General features: G+C 41.3%; 1 protein-coding gene across 6 annotated transcripts in view; it reads left to right on the forward strand.

Moving 5' to 3' along the window:
- HIVEP2 (HIVEP zinc finger 2) overlaps positions 1–16,757 on the forward strand; it is a 134,865-nt gene that overhangs the window by 56,802 nt on the left and 61,306 nt on the right. For 5 of the 6 annotated variants that reach the window (XM_038175826.2, XM_072035959.1, XM_038175828.2 and 2 more), the window contains one exon: positions 960–1,021. The exons of the other annotated variant lie outside the window; for it this stretch is intronic. The gene's annotated coding sequence lies outside the window, so the exon portion shown is untranslated. The remainder of the gene's footprint in view (positions 1–959; positions 1,022–16,757) is intronic. 6 annotated transcript variants of the gene reach the window in all.

A 16,757-nucleotide genomic window follows, 5' to 3' on the forward strand; every position in this document is an offset into this window, starting at 1 on the left:
TTTGAAGTCACTCTGGCTTTCAAGGAGCGGCCTTGCCTAAAGTGGAAATGCGGCCTTAGCCCAAGGACCAGCTTAAACCTAGAATTTGCCGAGGCAGAACGGGGTGGCAGAAGTTAAACGGAGAGCTTTAGGTTGAAAAATTTTATGAGATCACCATCCTTTTAAATTGGTTTACACAGATGGCTGTCTGGTTTGTTGCTTTGTCCTTGCTTAATAGTAACTGTTTATGGAAAAACGAATTGCTTTGCAGAAGGAGGTCCAAAAGCTCATGCTGTTGTTTCCCTCACTGGAGATCTTCATGTTATTATGGGCATACAAGGATTTGGCCTGAAACAGAGATTAATTACGAAGTGCACAGTGAATAATTAACCATTTGACTTGTTCCTTTGTAGTCACCGGGTTAGAAATGATTTCCCAAACTGCGGGAGATAAGAGAAGGTTATTCCTGGTTTCACAATGTCCTTATTGTTACGGCTTTGTGCTGTGTGTATTCTGACATCAGCTGATACCTACGCAAGTCGGGTCCAGCTTCTCATTCAAACCACTTCCTGGGGTTTTCTCGGGTAATGGCAGTGATTCAGAAGACACCACCGTGCCTCAGAAAGCTGCCTCTGACATGTCGCTCCAGGACTGCAGGACAGGGAGCATGTGAGATTCTTAGGAAGGAGTTTTGATCTTAAAAATACCCACGTTTTTGTTTGTTCAGCATTCAAATTTAGATGCGCATTGCTTGGCTTGTGTTCTAGTGACCTATTCATAGACCAGTGGTATGTATTGTGGGGTACTCGTGATATATATGTACATGTGTGCGTGAGGCAGGAGCCTTAGACTGCCCTCCAGGCAGACATGCTGATTTTGCATCCACAGTTGTTCCTACCTGGTAAAAAACAAGAGGAAGAAATGATTAAAACTTTTTAAAGGAAATCAAGCCTAAGTAATAATATTCTGTACTTTTGCAGGATTGTCTACTTAAGAAGCTGAGAGTGAGCTAGAAACATTGATGAAGCCTCTATATTGTGAGGTGGGTATGCATTTTTATTACTATTTTGCAAAAGCATAGAAAATTCAAACCATTTGCCCAAGTCCAGACAGTGCTATTTAAGAGCTCTGAACAGACTCCAGAAGTTTTCTACCCCAGCACATGTTCTGACTGATCGATACCTTATGAATAAGGTCTTCATGTGCCCTCCCGTTGAAGGAAGTGATGAGGTTTTGCATTCTGTTATCATTTGAAGAGCTTCTTTTAATTTTTGATTTCTGACTAATGGAATAAGTGACTCTCACAGATACTTGTGCTCCACTGCCTTCCTGCCCCTGGTGTGCAGTGCATTTAGATCACGTTTTTGGGAGAAGGCAATTTATGATAGGGGAGTCAGTGGAAAACAAACATGTCCACTGGATCCAGGCCAAACATAGTCTGGGGTTCAGAAATGTTTAGTGTGTTTCATTACTTTTTAATTTATTTATTTATTTTAGCCTTTTGTCATGGTCAAATGCACCAGCAGGCTTTTAATAAATCCCCTTGTGTGTGAGACTTGCAACTCAGGTTTGCAGACCTGAGCTGGATAATTTGAATAACTGTGAGAAGTGAAACTGAGCATTCGTGGGTCCATCAGCTACGAGCTGCAAAACCAGTGAGTTGTTGTAATTTTGATAGTCTTTGTCATTATGGGATGCTGCATGCAAAACTGTCAGCTCTGCTTGCCCCAAGCAAGAGCGGCTCGGATGTGGAGCCTCTGTGTTTCCGCGCGTCGTGCTTGTCACCCACCCCAGCTCGAGGGGCCCCACTTGCAGGGGACCTGTTTTAGGCAGCAGCCTGGAGAAACTCTCTCTGAGGCTCTTCACTTAATTACAGTGGTTTCCCTTTTGGCTTTGTGAGAGAAACCCAGTGAGGGTGCTTTTGCCTTCTGCTGCACTCCATTGGGATCCTGGATCTGCTGTGACAAGGAATGAGTCAGGACTGGAATTTGTCTCTTAAAGGATTTTGTTTTTTCTTTAAACTGGTGTTTGTCTTTGAAAGCCTTTTTTTTTTTTTTGAATAAATTACTCTGACAGTAAGTACCAGAATATATATTGATAAAACATGAATTTATGCCTGCCAGCATTTATCTGTTTTGCGTCTATTCACAAATACAGATAAATTTCCCCAGCTGCCAGTTTCTGCTTACCTGCATGATCAAAAAGGGGACAGAGTGCTGGGGCACAAGCTGGAAGTGGGTGTAGCTGAAAAGTTATATTCAAAATCTTTTTCTCTGTGACATCATTGTGGCTCCTCAAGTATTTTTCACTTCATATGGAAAATGCATTTAAAATATGACACAGTTTGATGCTAATGTTAGCTTCACACTCTTCTGAAAAAGGAATGAAAATGCTCAGAGGACAAGTTGCCTATGTGCAGTTTTGGTTTCTGGGTAATATGAGTGGTGCAAAAGCTTTTGTTACCTTAGAAACTTTTTAGTAAGCAGTATGGTTGTTAATTAACATTACTTTTATTTTAAATCTGAATTTTGGACTTTGTTGAATTGGAGATGATAGGCCTACTTATAATCTGCTCGATAGGGCTGTAACAAGTTGAGATACCTCCAGCCTGAGACTTTCAATTTTCCAGATAAGCACCATTTATTTTGCTCAGTTCTAAAGCATTTGAGCTCAAAATCTATGGTGAAATTTGTAATATATCATTTGACTGAAATTATGCAAATCCATTGCCGTAGCGTAATATGCTGTAAGACCTCTGGAAGGGAAACCACCCGCTTGTTCTTTCACGGGGTGCCCACAAGTGATGCATGGATGCACATCCTTGTGTGACAATGTCGCCTGACGCTTTGCAACCTGCCTTGCGTTGCCCCAAAATCCGAGTCAGTGGCTTCACCCCTTTGGTTTGAACAGACTCTTCAGTGTCCAAAACTGAAAAGTCACGATCTAGTGCTAGCTGCTGTAGTCATTAATCGATGATTTCGTTATTAGTTATCATTATTTTGGCTTCTGCAGTCCTGTGCGTGGGCAGCTAGTTGGTTTTCCGGTGTTGCTAGAGCTCCAGTCAGCTGAGGAGGGAGCTGAAATCATCACAGCCAATTTGGAGATTTCTTTGGAGATTCCTGAGTGCCCATGCCTTTCGAAACAAAATCCGAGGCCTCAACTTTCTATCCTTGTTGTGGCATTAGGGCATGCTGTCAACTTCAGAGCAGCTAGATCAGCTTTTAAAAACATTGAGGTGGTTAAACAGAGAGAGAAACAGCGAAGGAGGAACAGAAAGCAAAAGCTGACTGGAAGAAAATTTAAAACTGCAGAAGATTCTGGAATACTTCACCTGTGCTCTGAGCTGGAACAAAACCTTGAGACTTCTCACACAGTAAGACATCTTAGTCCAGAACTCCCTAAAGGTTGCTTCAGTTTTATTTGCTGAAAAACATTGTGATGGCATGCTAGTATTCCAGCTCATCTCTTAGTCTCATTAAGGAGTAATTCATCAAGTAGTGCAATCCTACTGGTAAAATATTAGTATTGAAGTAACGTGTTATTTCATGAAGCTATATATTTCCTAAATCTTCATTTAAACCAGGGACAAAATCTGTATTTTTGTGGAACTTTTCAGTTCTACCAAAGCAGTATGTTTTATTCAGGAAACTCTTCCAGCGTAAAAAATTTGATCATTTGCACGGTTTTTCAAATTTTCTTGATTCTTACTGTATAGTTTCTGTTTTTAAAGAGAAGTGAGTTATCTTCTTTTACTGTCCTATAGCGGCTGGGAATCCCTAGAGTTACAGGTTTACGACTGCGTATGCTTTCAGCCCGGACACGGCTGACTCCCCATTTCGGTGAGAATGTTTACATGCAAACAGTCTCACGACTGAAAGTGCAGCTTTTTACGTGTGTATTTTGCAAGTATTGGACTTGCGCACGCTCTGCGCCGAGAAGCAAAAGCTTCGAATCCAGCCTGCAGAGAGGAAGGAATTTGTCTGTGCTACAGTGAAAGGAAGTATTTGCCGTGTTATTGTAGCGCATGGCCTTTTGCCATCTGTGATAAAGTATTTAAGGGTTGTGCACCCAAAGTCTGCTGCCCTCCTGACCCACCATCAATCACCGGCGGTACGCAAGGGTGGATGAAACACCAGCCCCGTAGGAGATCCATTGTTTCAGCCCCGCGCTGCTGCTCTGAAAGCGGAAGCCGTGGACAAAGCGTCTCCTCGTGATTCCCCCACTGCGTAGCACCGCGGGGTCTTCTCCACGTGCACCTTCTCTGGCCCCAGTGGTACCAGCCGAGGGGTACAGGCACACGTGGAAGCTGTGGGAGTGGACGAGATGAACCTCTGGGATGTTTTTTTTTCATACGAAAAAAGGAAAACCAGAAACAATTATCATAACACTGAGCCTGGGCTATATCTTTACATTTATTTCACTTCTGACTATTTAGCACTGCTTATAGATGAGGTTTAAGACAGTGAATGGCCCATCATGTTCACAGCATGCTGTGAATTGCCCAGCCTCTTTGCTTTTTTTTTCTCTCTTCAAGCAGTTCTGGTTACAGAGATGCCAGCATCCCCAGTAAGTATGCCAAGAATGTACAGTTGTACTTTATACTGCTAAATTAACAGACAGGAATAGTCACACCAAACCAGATTCAGCTCCCAGATGGGAAAGCATCTCCTCTAGCCCAAATTTTAATGACATTTTTATACAAGAAAGTTTTCACCAATAGAACACAGAGTGTGATTTAAAACCAGTGCTGTTGTCTTTCTATGGTGAGGACAGGTAACTTGCAGAAAATAGCACTGATTTTGGTTTTGATGACTGACTCGGGGTTGGAAGAGCCTGGACATTCAGATACGTTAACTCTTCTCTTAGTCCTTTAAACTATTTAAAATTTTAAAAGTTCATTTTTAGTTTATTATTTTTACTTTTCTGAGGACTGGTTTGATGTGAAACATAGGACCTGGTTCATACTTGATTTGTTACATATTTCTGTGTGTGTAGTTCTGTTAGCTTTGTGAATTTAGTTCCAATTACATTCATGGAAGTGACAGGGAAATAGAGTCCTAGGTCGCGTAACAGCAATATCAGAAGAGCTGACTCCGATTGTTGCAGTATGTGGTGCTGACGATACGAAATATTTTCACACACACATTTCTGTCTCCTAACCAGGAAGGGCCTGCTCATGGCATTATGAAATCTTAGGTCTTTATCAATTTGTCTGTGACAGCTGAAATATCGTGGGAGATTTCAGCCTCCTGCAAATTTTAACAACTGCGTGTGATGAAATGAGAATGAAGTTTTATGATTTATTTAAAACAAGGGAAAGGTTCTTTCATTTTTGCAAACATCATACTTAAGCTACACTGAAGTCCATTGCCTGACTTCTCCTTGGAACTATTTTTGGCTCCTGCTGTGAAACTGAGTGGGTTTCACCAGAAGAAAAAATTGAGAGGAGCATGCACAGGTGTTCAGGTGAGAAGAGGAGAATTGTACGTGTCTGTGCCAGCCACTGCAGACACCAGAGCTCTCAGCCATTATAGGTGCTCAGATGTGTGCTCAGAGAGGTGCTTCAGACTGGATTACTTTGTGCTGTGCTCATGTTCATGGTATTTCTAGTTTTCAGTGCACTGTACTGCTCTATTCCTGTTTATAAATCTTTTAAGTGTGCACATTAAAAAAGTAATTAAATTGTCATTATAATTTATAGTATGCCTGAAGTCAATCACCTAATTAAACGGAAAGAGCAGAGAGGTAGTAGGTTCATAAGCATTTATTAAGTACTGCGATATTAATTATGCAGGACTTTTGAACCAAGCAAAAGAGGAAAGAATGGAAACACCAATCTAAAAGGGCCTTCCATTGCTGCCCTTCTCAATTTAATAATATGAGACCTCCCCCCCAGTTAGTAAGACAACACTAATGCTTTCTTTTTGTTAATTTTTAATGAAATTTTGATGGATTTTTTTTAATGACGATCACTTGCAGCATTTTCCTGTAATATTTTTTAAAGAATAATCTCCCTGCATGGGAGCCTATAAATATGTGAGTAGAATTGGAAGATACATTTAGAGCTACGGTTTGGGCCAGATTGTGCAGGAATAGGCTCTCTTGCTCATCATTTCACAGATCATCACAAGGGCAGTGGAGCGTGTGTCAGTTGCATGGGCAGCCTCCAAAAAAGAGCTTGGGGATGGTGAAGGTGGGGGCTGATCCCACGAGAGAGTGCTCATCCAGAAGAGCAGAGGGGACAGGCAGGGACACTGTGGTTATGAGGACATTTGCTCTTTCATTGCAACCTTTCTCCCATCTCTAGCTGTGAACCCGTGTCACTTGGTGACAGAGTTGCTGGCCAGCACTGGGTTGTACATTGGGGTGCAGGGAATGGATGTGCGATACATTCCTGGGCTTGGTGAACAGGCCACTGACTGGGCTTTATTTGTGTCCTGCTGTCTGTGGGGAAGGAACACCATTGCTTTTTTCCTACAAGAACTTATGGGAAAAAAGAAGTCTCTCTCCCAGCTCATCAGCAGTGACGCCCTTATAAGACCTTTAGGTCTTTTTGAAAAATCGCCAAAAAACCTTCCATATAAGTGGACAGGTGTTAGAGACTTACCTACTCCTGTCATTATCAGTTTGTTGTAGCCCAATTTGGAGCCTAATTACCCAGGCATCACTTTACCTTGGAATATATTAAATAGCAATTCACTGGCAATGCAAAAGCACAGCCTATAGGCAACATCTAGAAGTTGGGCCTGACTTATTTGAAGACTGTAGACCCAGTTCAATAACCTGTTTTTTTCTGGAAAAATTTGAGATTGTGTGATTGAAATGTAAATCCCTGCTGAAGGCTGTTTCTGTTCACAATCTTTAAGAGGCTGCACAAAATTGACAGAAAAAAAAAAAAAAAAAAAACAGAAAAAAAAAACACCTAGACTGAACAATCAAAAAAATTTACTGTGCATAGCTTCTTCTTCTATACAGAAAACATCGAATCTATTTGACCATGAGTGCTGCAAATTTATGTACCAAGTTGTTTTGCTTAAGGATGCAGAGGATTGTATGCCAAGGCCTGATGCAGCTATGGTGCAGGCAGCAGTTTAATTTGCAGCGCCACTTCCTTGTCCCAGGCACCTGCTGAAGCATGGGCTCACATACGTGGCTAGAGGGAGATTATGACTCTTAATCCAATGAAATCAGTAGGTTTTGCTGCTGTTTCAAAAGATGCAATTGGGATTCCCTTTATAGCAAAGATAAATTTTTACCTTATATGGAGCAAATCAAATTATTGACAGCTCTTGATCTCAGTACTCATAATTACCCTATAATGAGCACATTCATTACACTTCAGGTTAGCAACACAGCAGCATTATATAAGGAATGTAACTTGACAGTTGTCTGGAAAGAAAACCCACATACATATAAGTGGCAGTGGCCTAACCCAGGTCTCAGATGATATAAGTTGGGTTATATAATTCATTTATGGTCAATAAGCCGGTTTTCTGAGCTGCATATTGAAAAGTTAACGCTTGTCTGTTTGTATCAGATCTTACAGCTATTTCTTCAATGCATAAGTTGCTTGTACCACTCTATTGTTAAGCATGTTTTCAGCTTTGTGTGTTGGCAGCAGGCAAAGGTTGTCCTGGCAGTGATGTGCTCTGTTTGCTGAAATGGTGAAAAATAAGACAAAACAAACCTTCTTGTTACTGATTCTGAAAACAGGTTGGATGGGTAATGTATTGCAGATGTTTGAAATGACTGCGGAGTAAGCCATTGGGATGCCCTCTGCCAATTTCATTGTCAAGACAGAGAAAAAAAAGTTTTCAAGTATCAGAGCCTCTTCTTCACCACTTCCTTTAGGCATATATTTTCATTAGAAACATTGATTTGTTTTATGTTATGGGTAAGTAATTGATTTCAAGTCCCAAATTCTACTTAAATGCATGTGCTTTATGATACAATGATACACCAAATGAAGAGAGTGTCCAAGTGTATGGTACCATTGCCATGTCTGGAGCCTGACTAGTCATATCAGAAACAGCTTGGAAGCAGGTAAATTGGATCCTGCTACTGGAGCTTAGTGTGTACTCATCAGCCTTTAGATATTCTGTGTAAATGCTCAGATAATCTTGGTGCTGATACAGCTTTACTCCTAGCAGTGCCTAATCTCTAATTGGAAGTGTATGTTTATGTAAGGAGGTAAAACTCCTTGATCAAGTTTGGGTGGGAGCTCCCTGGTATTGTGGAGCACATCCTGAAGAAGAGCGGTATTAAGTTCCAAGCATCTCATTACTATTGGTTTTGTATGCGTGATTTGCTCCAGGTGTTTCTTGGGAGTACAATATTAAATTTGAAAGAACAAATACCACTATAAAGCAGGGAGATGTGTAATGACACATTTGTAACTTCAAGCCTCATAAAGTAAATTCCTAACTAGACTTGGTGCAAACATTTCAAATCCCCTTCAGTCCATAACATCAAGAGCCAAAAGGTAACCTCAATTCACAGAACTGCTCAGCAAGATGGAGAAGCCCAAAGTCAAGATAAAAGTGTTTGAGACAAGAAGTATAGGTATGTTGAGTCTGGAGAAGGTGTAATTCAGAACTATAACTATACATATGCATCCAAAAGAGTTGGAAATAATGAGGCAAGGTATCCTCAGATGTTGTTGAAGAGAAAAGGGGGAACAATGCTGTTAATAAGCTGCAGCAGGGAGTATTTTGCTAGACCGTTCGATATGGGAAAGGGGTTACTACTGTGCAACATTTAGGTCAGTGGAGCAAACTGCCATGGGAGGGTGCGGAGTCTGTCATGGCTAGACTAGATGCGCGTCTATGATAGATGATCTAGGACGACCCATTTAGAGGTTGCTTCCAGCCCAAATGTTTTATGTGATTTTTGTTCTCTTCAGGTACTACTCTTGACAGATTGGCTTGTTCTTCCAGTCAGGATGTGAATTATTACAGCCCTACTGACAAAAAAGCCCTCTGTGCTAAGAACAGCATATAAGCTAGAAATATTATGAATATTATTTTGCATGTTGTAACAGATATAACATGCCAAGTAATTATTACGTAAACTCAGTGGTGTGGTACTGCTTAAGAATAACCTCTTGTATCTGTAGTAAGTATATAGATTATTTTTTAAAAACATTTTTTTCTTCTCTCTTAGAATAAAACTTTTTTTTTTTTTTTTCCACAGAAATGTATTGCTATTTTAAGGTTGGGAAATGTATAAAATTTTAGTGAATAATATTAGCAGAAGGTGAGAAACGCTCTGTATTCCTATGACCATAGAAGTTTATCTTTCCTCTTACAAGCATTCATCACAGTCATAGCTCCCAGGGAAGGGTTTATGGGACCTACAGATCAGTAGGTCAACGCACGTGTGTGTTTTGTGTGTGTACACATAGTATACACAATATATGTAATAGTGGGGTAGTGTTACTCAACTGTTCCTGTAGTCAGTGGGATTTTTGATTGATTCCAGGGCACAGAAGACTTTTTTTCTATTTCAGGTTATGGTTTCTTTCATGACAGTTTATTGTTCAAAAGCAGGTTGTATTGTTGAGCAATTAAAATTGGTACATAGAGTAAGACTCACTTTTACCAACAGAAGAAACATAATGTACAGCTAACCACCCATAGCAGGAAAAAATATTTCTCTTTGGGCTCAGTCCAAGTTCCATTGACTTTTACGATATTTGGATGAAGCTTTCTAATCATGTTGCTGTAATGATCTGCAAACCCACTGGGGACTTTACTGCTCCTTGCCAGGACTAGTCGTAATGAAATGATATGAAAAACATTGGCACGTAGGTGTAGAAACACAGCTCTGCAGTTCAAGTTAAGGATTTCTTTCATTTGTCAGAAAGAGAAGGAGAAGCCCCAACATGAATAATAATGACTGTGTTTACTTAACCCCTTTAAAACCCATTTGAAAGTAATGGGGGATCGGAGTATTAGTAAGCAATACTTAGAGGAGCAGTGAGAGATGCTTTAACCTATCCTGAGGACATGCAGCTGGGAAGATCAAGTGTGGTGTGCTGGCCTCTAGCCTTCCCCTGGGGTCTGTTGACTCTGCTCATCTCCCATCAAGTAGTCTTGATAGAATAATAGTGGATTTTCTCTGAATGCTTACTTTTTTTTTTTTATATATATAAATATAATTTAAGCTGTTTTTGCTGGTCACAAAGGTTCTGGAATGGCACGATAACTGTTTGGGATATAATTGACTGAATTTTAATATATCTATTTGCACTTCCTGAATCAGAATCTGTGGTGTTCATCTCTGGAAACACTGAAGTGGGAATTTGAATAACTCTTCGGAGATGTAGAATTCAGTGGGGGTCTTTTCTGTCCTTTTTTGATCTAACCTATCTTCTTCCTCAGTTTTAAATTGTGTCTGAGTTTCTGAATGATCACTGTTGTTTGTTCTGCCTTTTGTTTTCCTCATGAGAAGCCTTTAACTTGATTTCTTATGTTTCTTAGCAGTGGCATTATGTTTTCCTGGCAGAAACACTTTTGCTGTTTAGCATGTTGACTGTGCTGTCTGAAAGTGTTTTAGGTCCCATGCTCGTTCTTGGCTCCTTTCCTAGGGCAGTTTTTCCTCGGTTGGACTTTCCACAGTCAGTGTGGCCTCTTACCATTTTCCTGTTTTCTATTAATTTTTGAGCAGAAGCCCTAACATAGAGTGAAGCCTTGAGGTTTTAAGGGGACAAGTCCTGGTGGAATTGCCACCTTCCAGTCTTTACTCTTTTGCCTGCAGCTGCGCTAAACCTCTGCTGAACACAGTAGAGAGAGCAAAGACAGCTTGAAACCAGGTTTTCAATGGGGTATCAGTGTGAGCTGGCATCAGATTCTTGGACAGAGACGTGAGTAAATTCAGAGGAGGCTCTGCTCACACACATTGCCATTTGTATTTCAAAGGTAAATAATTTTCTTCTCTAAAATATGTTGTTTTAGTGACCTTTTGGGGGATGTTAAAGGTAGTTTAGAGAGGGATCATTTTAGTACACTGTTTAATAGTCTTTATTTTGTTATGGCTCTGTTGTCTGAGCCATCACAAAAGGATATCAGGGTGGTACTTTTACCACAACAATGCTTTCAAGTCTTGAAAATTCAGGATAAAACCTGTCTATCTGCCCTAAAGTAATGAGTCTACTGTCAAGTACAAAATCATGGTTAATTGTTATTTATGGCTCTTAAGTTCAGTAGGGCTTCTGGTAAGTTTATTTCTTCAGCTAGCACAGTAATGATACAGAATTTTAAACTTTCCTTCATGCCTTTTCTATCAGTCTTCATCTGTGCTACATATCTCAGATATTGGACAGGTATTGCCTTTGCATGGGGCTGCAGGGGTTGAAGATGACACTCTGCCCATGGATCATCATTCCTAATTAGCTGGAAATTACTACTCTACCACTCTAACTGTTGAAAGAGTCGCACAAGGGCTCTGTTTCTTACTGCAGACAAAGCCATCTGGGTTGGCTTCAGTGGCTACCGAAGGTCAGTGGAGTGCTCAGACTGACTGAAATAGGAACATGAGCCTCTGGCCAGCAAGAAGTGACAGTGGAGACAGGAGCATCTTCAAATGGGGACAGGAGCTGGAGGAAGAAGAGTACTTCTGTCATGGGTCTTAGCAGCACTAGTTTTCCTTTAAATGAGACATGCTGGGGTAGATCAGATAGCTCAATATTGTGTATTTTCCTCTATGATGCTGTGCAGAATCGGTTGAAATCCATAAGCAAAAGCATACCAGAACCTGTCACGTAACTGTATTTGCAGGAGCTTTCCACCGTCCTTCAAAACCTAGCCTTTTCTCTGAGATGATTCTCCAGGCTGTTGACTACATTTCTGAGAGCTGCAGTGTCCTCGGCGATGATTGCGTCAGGACCATCAGTTGTTATTTCTAGGTCCTCAATTTTCTTTTCAGCCTCCTGCTGTTTTAATCCCAAACCTTCAAGCTTCCTGCCCATGGAAACCATAGTAGCCTGGATTAGGTCCAACCTTCCAGAAATACGTACTGCATGCCTTGTAAAGAAATTAGATAATACTGGGTGGGCAAGGACCGCAGCTCTAGACATGCCAAAGCAAAGGCAGGTAAGCCCTTTTACCAGGCTGCAAGCTGTATATGTAGAGGCTGCCAGATCCCTCACGGATCTTAATTTCCTCAAGGGCATGTTAAAGTCACTGCCCCTTCTCTTACAAAAATCATAGATGACAGTGTTAAAATCTTAAATCACTTGGGTGATGGTGAACAGTAGGACAGAGCACACCTGGAAAATATCTTTTCAGACAGCTCCTGAAAACAGATCCACGTGATAATTTCTTGAAAACACATCTGAAGTCAGCTGTATTTTTCATCATCGTAGTGAACGTGGTTGTTTTTTTAAAGCTGTCCCTGTAGTCCAAGGCGCTTGGTTTGGTGCAGTTTGTCCTGTCTTGCTGTATGCTGTGCAGATGGGAAGAGAGGGCTCGGGTGGTCCTCCCTTCCCGGCACAGGAGAAGGAGGCAGCACCACACAGCCCGTCACCCTCTTCCCACTCCCCGTGGCCCCAGGGAAGGGTGGGTGTGCTGCCTGGGCTGTGCCTGCTGCCCTGGGCAGGGCCGGGGGGGGAGCTTTCCCTTCCCTAAAGGTGGTCAAGCAGCAGCTAGGGTCAGTCGGAGGCATGCTAGGGACTGCTTTTTGTTGTGGAAATAGCGCAACCTTTCTGATCTGAGCACCTCTGCATTTCTGCAAAATGTAATCGTGAATGTAAGATTTCCTGCTAGCGGCAGAGGCCAGTGTTGAAATCTTTATGTAGGGTTTTTCACTCCAGTCACAGGAATAACACTCCTGTTCCACAGATTTTTGCTGTCGTAACTATCTCGGCCAAAGGTGTAATGAGGCTTGATCCTTGATGTGATCCCTGACTGACGCACAGCTCCCACTGTTCATACACTTATGACAAACCTCTATTTTTACAGAAACATTTTTGGCTTACTGGATGAGGGAAGAGGGACCTTAGAAAAAAGCTGTGCCAGCAGCTAATATGATTTTGCTGGTACGAATGAAGCCTGTGCCGGGAACACACTGTCAGTACAGTTTGCTAGGACAGCTGCACCAGCCGAGCTATCCTATTCTGGATACAGCCTTGTCTTCTGTTCCAGTTTGTCATGCATGATTTATCTTTCTGTCACCTCTTCAGGTCCCTAGGCACCTCTCAGCATAAAAAGAAATTAAAACACAATACATATGAGTCTGCTCTGTATTGGAGTCTCGACCTTTAATGTATCACATTTTCGTATTACAGCTTTGCCAGCAAATAGGCTGTCCTACTAGAATCACTACTGCTGGAGTGATCTGTAGAGGTCCTACCTCAGCCATGCTTCAGATATATTTGCTTCCACCTACAAACTCTCAAGCTGCTTGAAATGCCTTTGAGAGGAGATAAGGTTTTCAGATTGCCTGGGAGATCATAACCCAGAACTGCAGCAGTCCAGTGGGGTAAAAAAACTGTCATCAAAAATCTGAGAAAACACTCCGACAACCCAAGCATCAGAAGGTTTGCTTAGTGTTTTGTCCTGTTATGAGAGTTTAATTTTTATCATTTGATTAATTTTTGGTGTTTTTCTCTGCCCCCACTTTGCTTCTCTCATTACATTTTCCTTCCTTTTCTAAAGAAAGTGCTGGCATCTTGCTCCGTGATTTCGTGGCTGCATTCCTCCTGAGCAGACCGGTGTGTCGTTCTGACAGCAGGTTCACAGTTAGGCTCCGTAGATCAATAAACCATCTCAGTTAGTTGCTGAGCATATCAGATTTGAATTTTAAAAATCCACAGTCGCACTTAGAATACCACAGAGGCCAAAACCTGATGTAATTTTTAAGAGGCACCTGAAGAATTGCTCTATATTTCAGTCTGCCAGCATCTGACCAATTCACTGATTGGGTTTTAGTCTCCTGTTTTTCTCTGCAGCTATTGAAGGTATTTTTTTCTTTCTTTCTTTTTTTTTTTTTTTCCTCCTCCAAGAGACAGACAACTGTGTCTTTAAAGAAACAAAACAACTGTGTCAACAGATGGGAGAGAAAATGCTGTGTCTGAAATAGTGCTAGGAATAAACCGTGTTAAAAATAGGTAGTCTTGCCACAACTGTTTCTTGGGCCAATGTGGAAATCCTCCCTTCCCATACTAGCGTGCTATCAAAACTACTAAAACCGTGCTAGAAAAACTGCCAAATTAGTCTATAAAATGTTGCTAGAATAATAACGACCCTTTTCCTGTCTGATTGTAACAGCCAGGCTAGTAAAGGGGAGAGGCTAAGAGAGCTGTGCTGCCAAGGGAGAGCTTGTAACAATTCCTTTAATTGACCCCTGGCCAGCAGCAACTAAAACACAGTTCTTGGAGCTGTGGACATAGATTTTAATGAGGTGGCCCCCTTTGCCCCCCAGCTGTGCTAGGACAACTGTGTAACGAGGAACTAGAGGGTGTCAGAGGCTTGCCCCTTAGATGCATAATTTTGCTACTAGGTATGGAGGAAAATAATTTGCCTGACCCACAACTATCTGGGGAGAACCCATGGCAGTTTTGCTAGCAAGTTGTGTTTGTTCTTTTTTTTTTTTAAAAAAAAAAAAAGAAAAAAAAAAAAAAAAGAAAAGAAAACTCCTGCCCTCCCCAAAATAGGAAAGCAAGCCAAACTGTGCTTAAACGTGGTTGCTACTAGCAGAATTACAGCTGCAGTTTAGACATTGCATTTCTGCTTTCCATCTGTTGTCTCACTTATTTTTTCAGTCTGTCTCCTTGCTTTCAATTGTCTCTTCTGTGTCTCAGTTTATCCAATTTTCAGGGCTGGCCAGCCATTTCAGCATTATCGCTGTCCTAATGGCTGTAAGAAGAGCAGAGAAGCTCTTCACTAAATGATTTCTTTTTTTTTTTCCACAATGCCTCTCTGCTTTGTTTGTTTGGGTTTTGTTTGCGCTTGGTGCTCTATGTTGTGTCATCTCGAAAGAGAGGAGATGTTTGCATAATGTGTGTTTTGCTATAGTTGTTTAATTCCTGCAAACATTTATACTATACGGCTCATGGTGCCTTTGGGGCAAGGACAGACTGTAACCTCAGGGAGTGAATCAGGTCTTTGACCCTGCTCCTCACCCCTCCGGCAGCCTGGAGGGGCTGGAGGACAGGTAGAGCCTGGGCTTCTGCCCAGGGAGACCCACTGTGGAGGAAGCAGCCTTGGGCAGCTAAGCATGATTTCAGGCAACCCCAAGGCATTCGTTATTTATTCGTGACCTCTGAGATAGGGCAAAACATGAAGGTAAATAAGGCCCTTCCATCTGGGGAGAAGGGCAGCAGTAGGCGAGTGGTACAGCCTGTGGCCGAGTGCAAATTCCTCGTGACCTGGTGCAGCCTTGCTGTTTGCAATAGGCTTTTCCTTTCCCTCGTCTGCAGTCGAGGAATGCTCCTGGGGATCCATGCTTGCCTGGAAGTTGTCTCTGTTAGATTAATGTTTCTTGCTGAGACTAAAGGAAGCCTAAAGGAAAAGAAAAGACTTTAGAGACTGCCCAGTTTACTTCATTGCATCTAGGAAAGAGCCACATTCCTTATGAAATCTTGTGTTCATTTTTTTTTTTTTTCTACTCTTTCCTCATTCTCATATGAGGGAAATGGAAATGGAGGAGTCTATATGCCCATGATTTTTACTTTTTCTTTTGGTAGATAAGGAGGCATCATCTCCTCCTGCCTACATGGTTCCCTGCAATTTGTGGGAAGTGTGCATGTTTGTCTGTGTCCAAATAATGCCCCACTTTTTGTTTTGGTTTTGCTTAATCAATCTATGGATGAATTAAAAAGACTAGTATTTGTGTAGGTGACAGTTTGATTAACAGCTGAATTTGACCTTCTTCCAGTATGATGAGCTCAGAAGAAAATTTTTGGTGTTACATCTGTGAAAAAAACATATTCAGAAGGATGCATGCCATCTATTCACTTTTGACTCGAGCACACGCTTTGCTTTGCTGAGTTGGCTCTACTGATTAGAGATGGAATTAAGCATAAGCTTAAATGACTTGCTCAGCTGTGACTGAGGTTGCATAATTTGTCTGCTCATTTTCCTCGAGCTTTCCTATTGAATTCAGTGAGAGTAGAATCAGGCCATGGTGATGGAGAGGTGATGCGGGTGTAATTGGCAGGATATGCCAATTAAAACTTAGTCCTTTTGTATTGTAAAATGAAATTTTTCTTTCTTGTTATGGCCAATTTCAAATTATGCTCTTGAATTCTGGTCAGATCAGTGTTGTTTCATGGGAAAAGTATAGCAAAACATTATTGCTTTAGCTGCAGAAATATATAAATTGGATCCCTCAAAGCTCTCCTATAGCTGTAACCAGGCTAACTGCTATTGGGCTGCCTCATTTTTCAGACCATTTCATTCTTGGGCTGGACACCAAAATCATTAGAAAACATTTACTGGCAGTATTTAATAGCATATTAAAAACACACAAACAACAAGAACCAAAAAATAAAAAACACCAGACATTTGTGATGCATCACTAATCTATTGGTAATGTGTTTAGCTCCACTCCACCACACATACAGGGGAATAAATTGAAGTGATTAAAATAAAAGTGATTAAAAAAAAATCTTCATATTTCTAGCCTTTTTTTCCTTTTTCTGAGAGTCCATGGTGATAGCAGGAGGTGAAAAATTGCAAACAAAATTAAGAAGAAGTTCAAGTTAGCTGTGGAGCCAGAAGTGTGATTCAGGAGCTGAAAATATCTCTGCGCTTCATGCATCAAACTCAAACACTGTG

Source organism: Anas platyrhynchos, chromosome 3 (assembly GCF_047663525.1).
Source record: "Anas platyrhynchos isolate ZD024472 breed Pekin duck chromosome 3, IASCAAS_PekinDuck_T2T, whole genome shotgun sequence".
Taxonomy (NCBI): domain Eukaryota; kingdom Metazoa; phylum Chordata; class Aves; order Anseriformes; family Anatidae; genus Anas; species Anas platyrhynchos.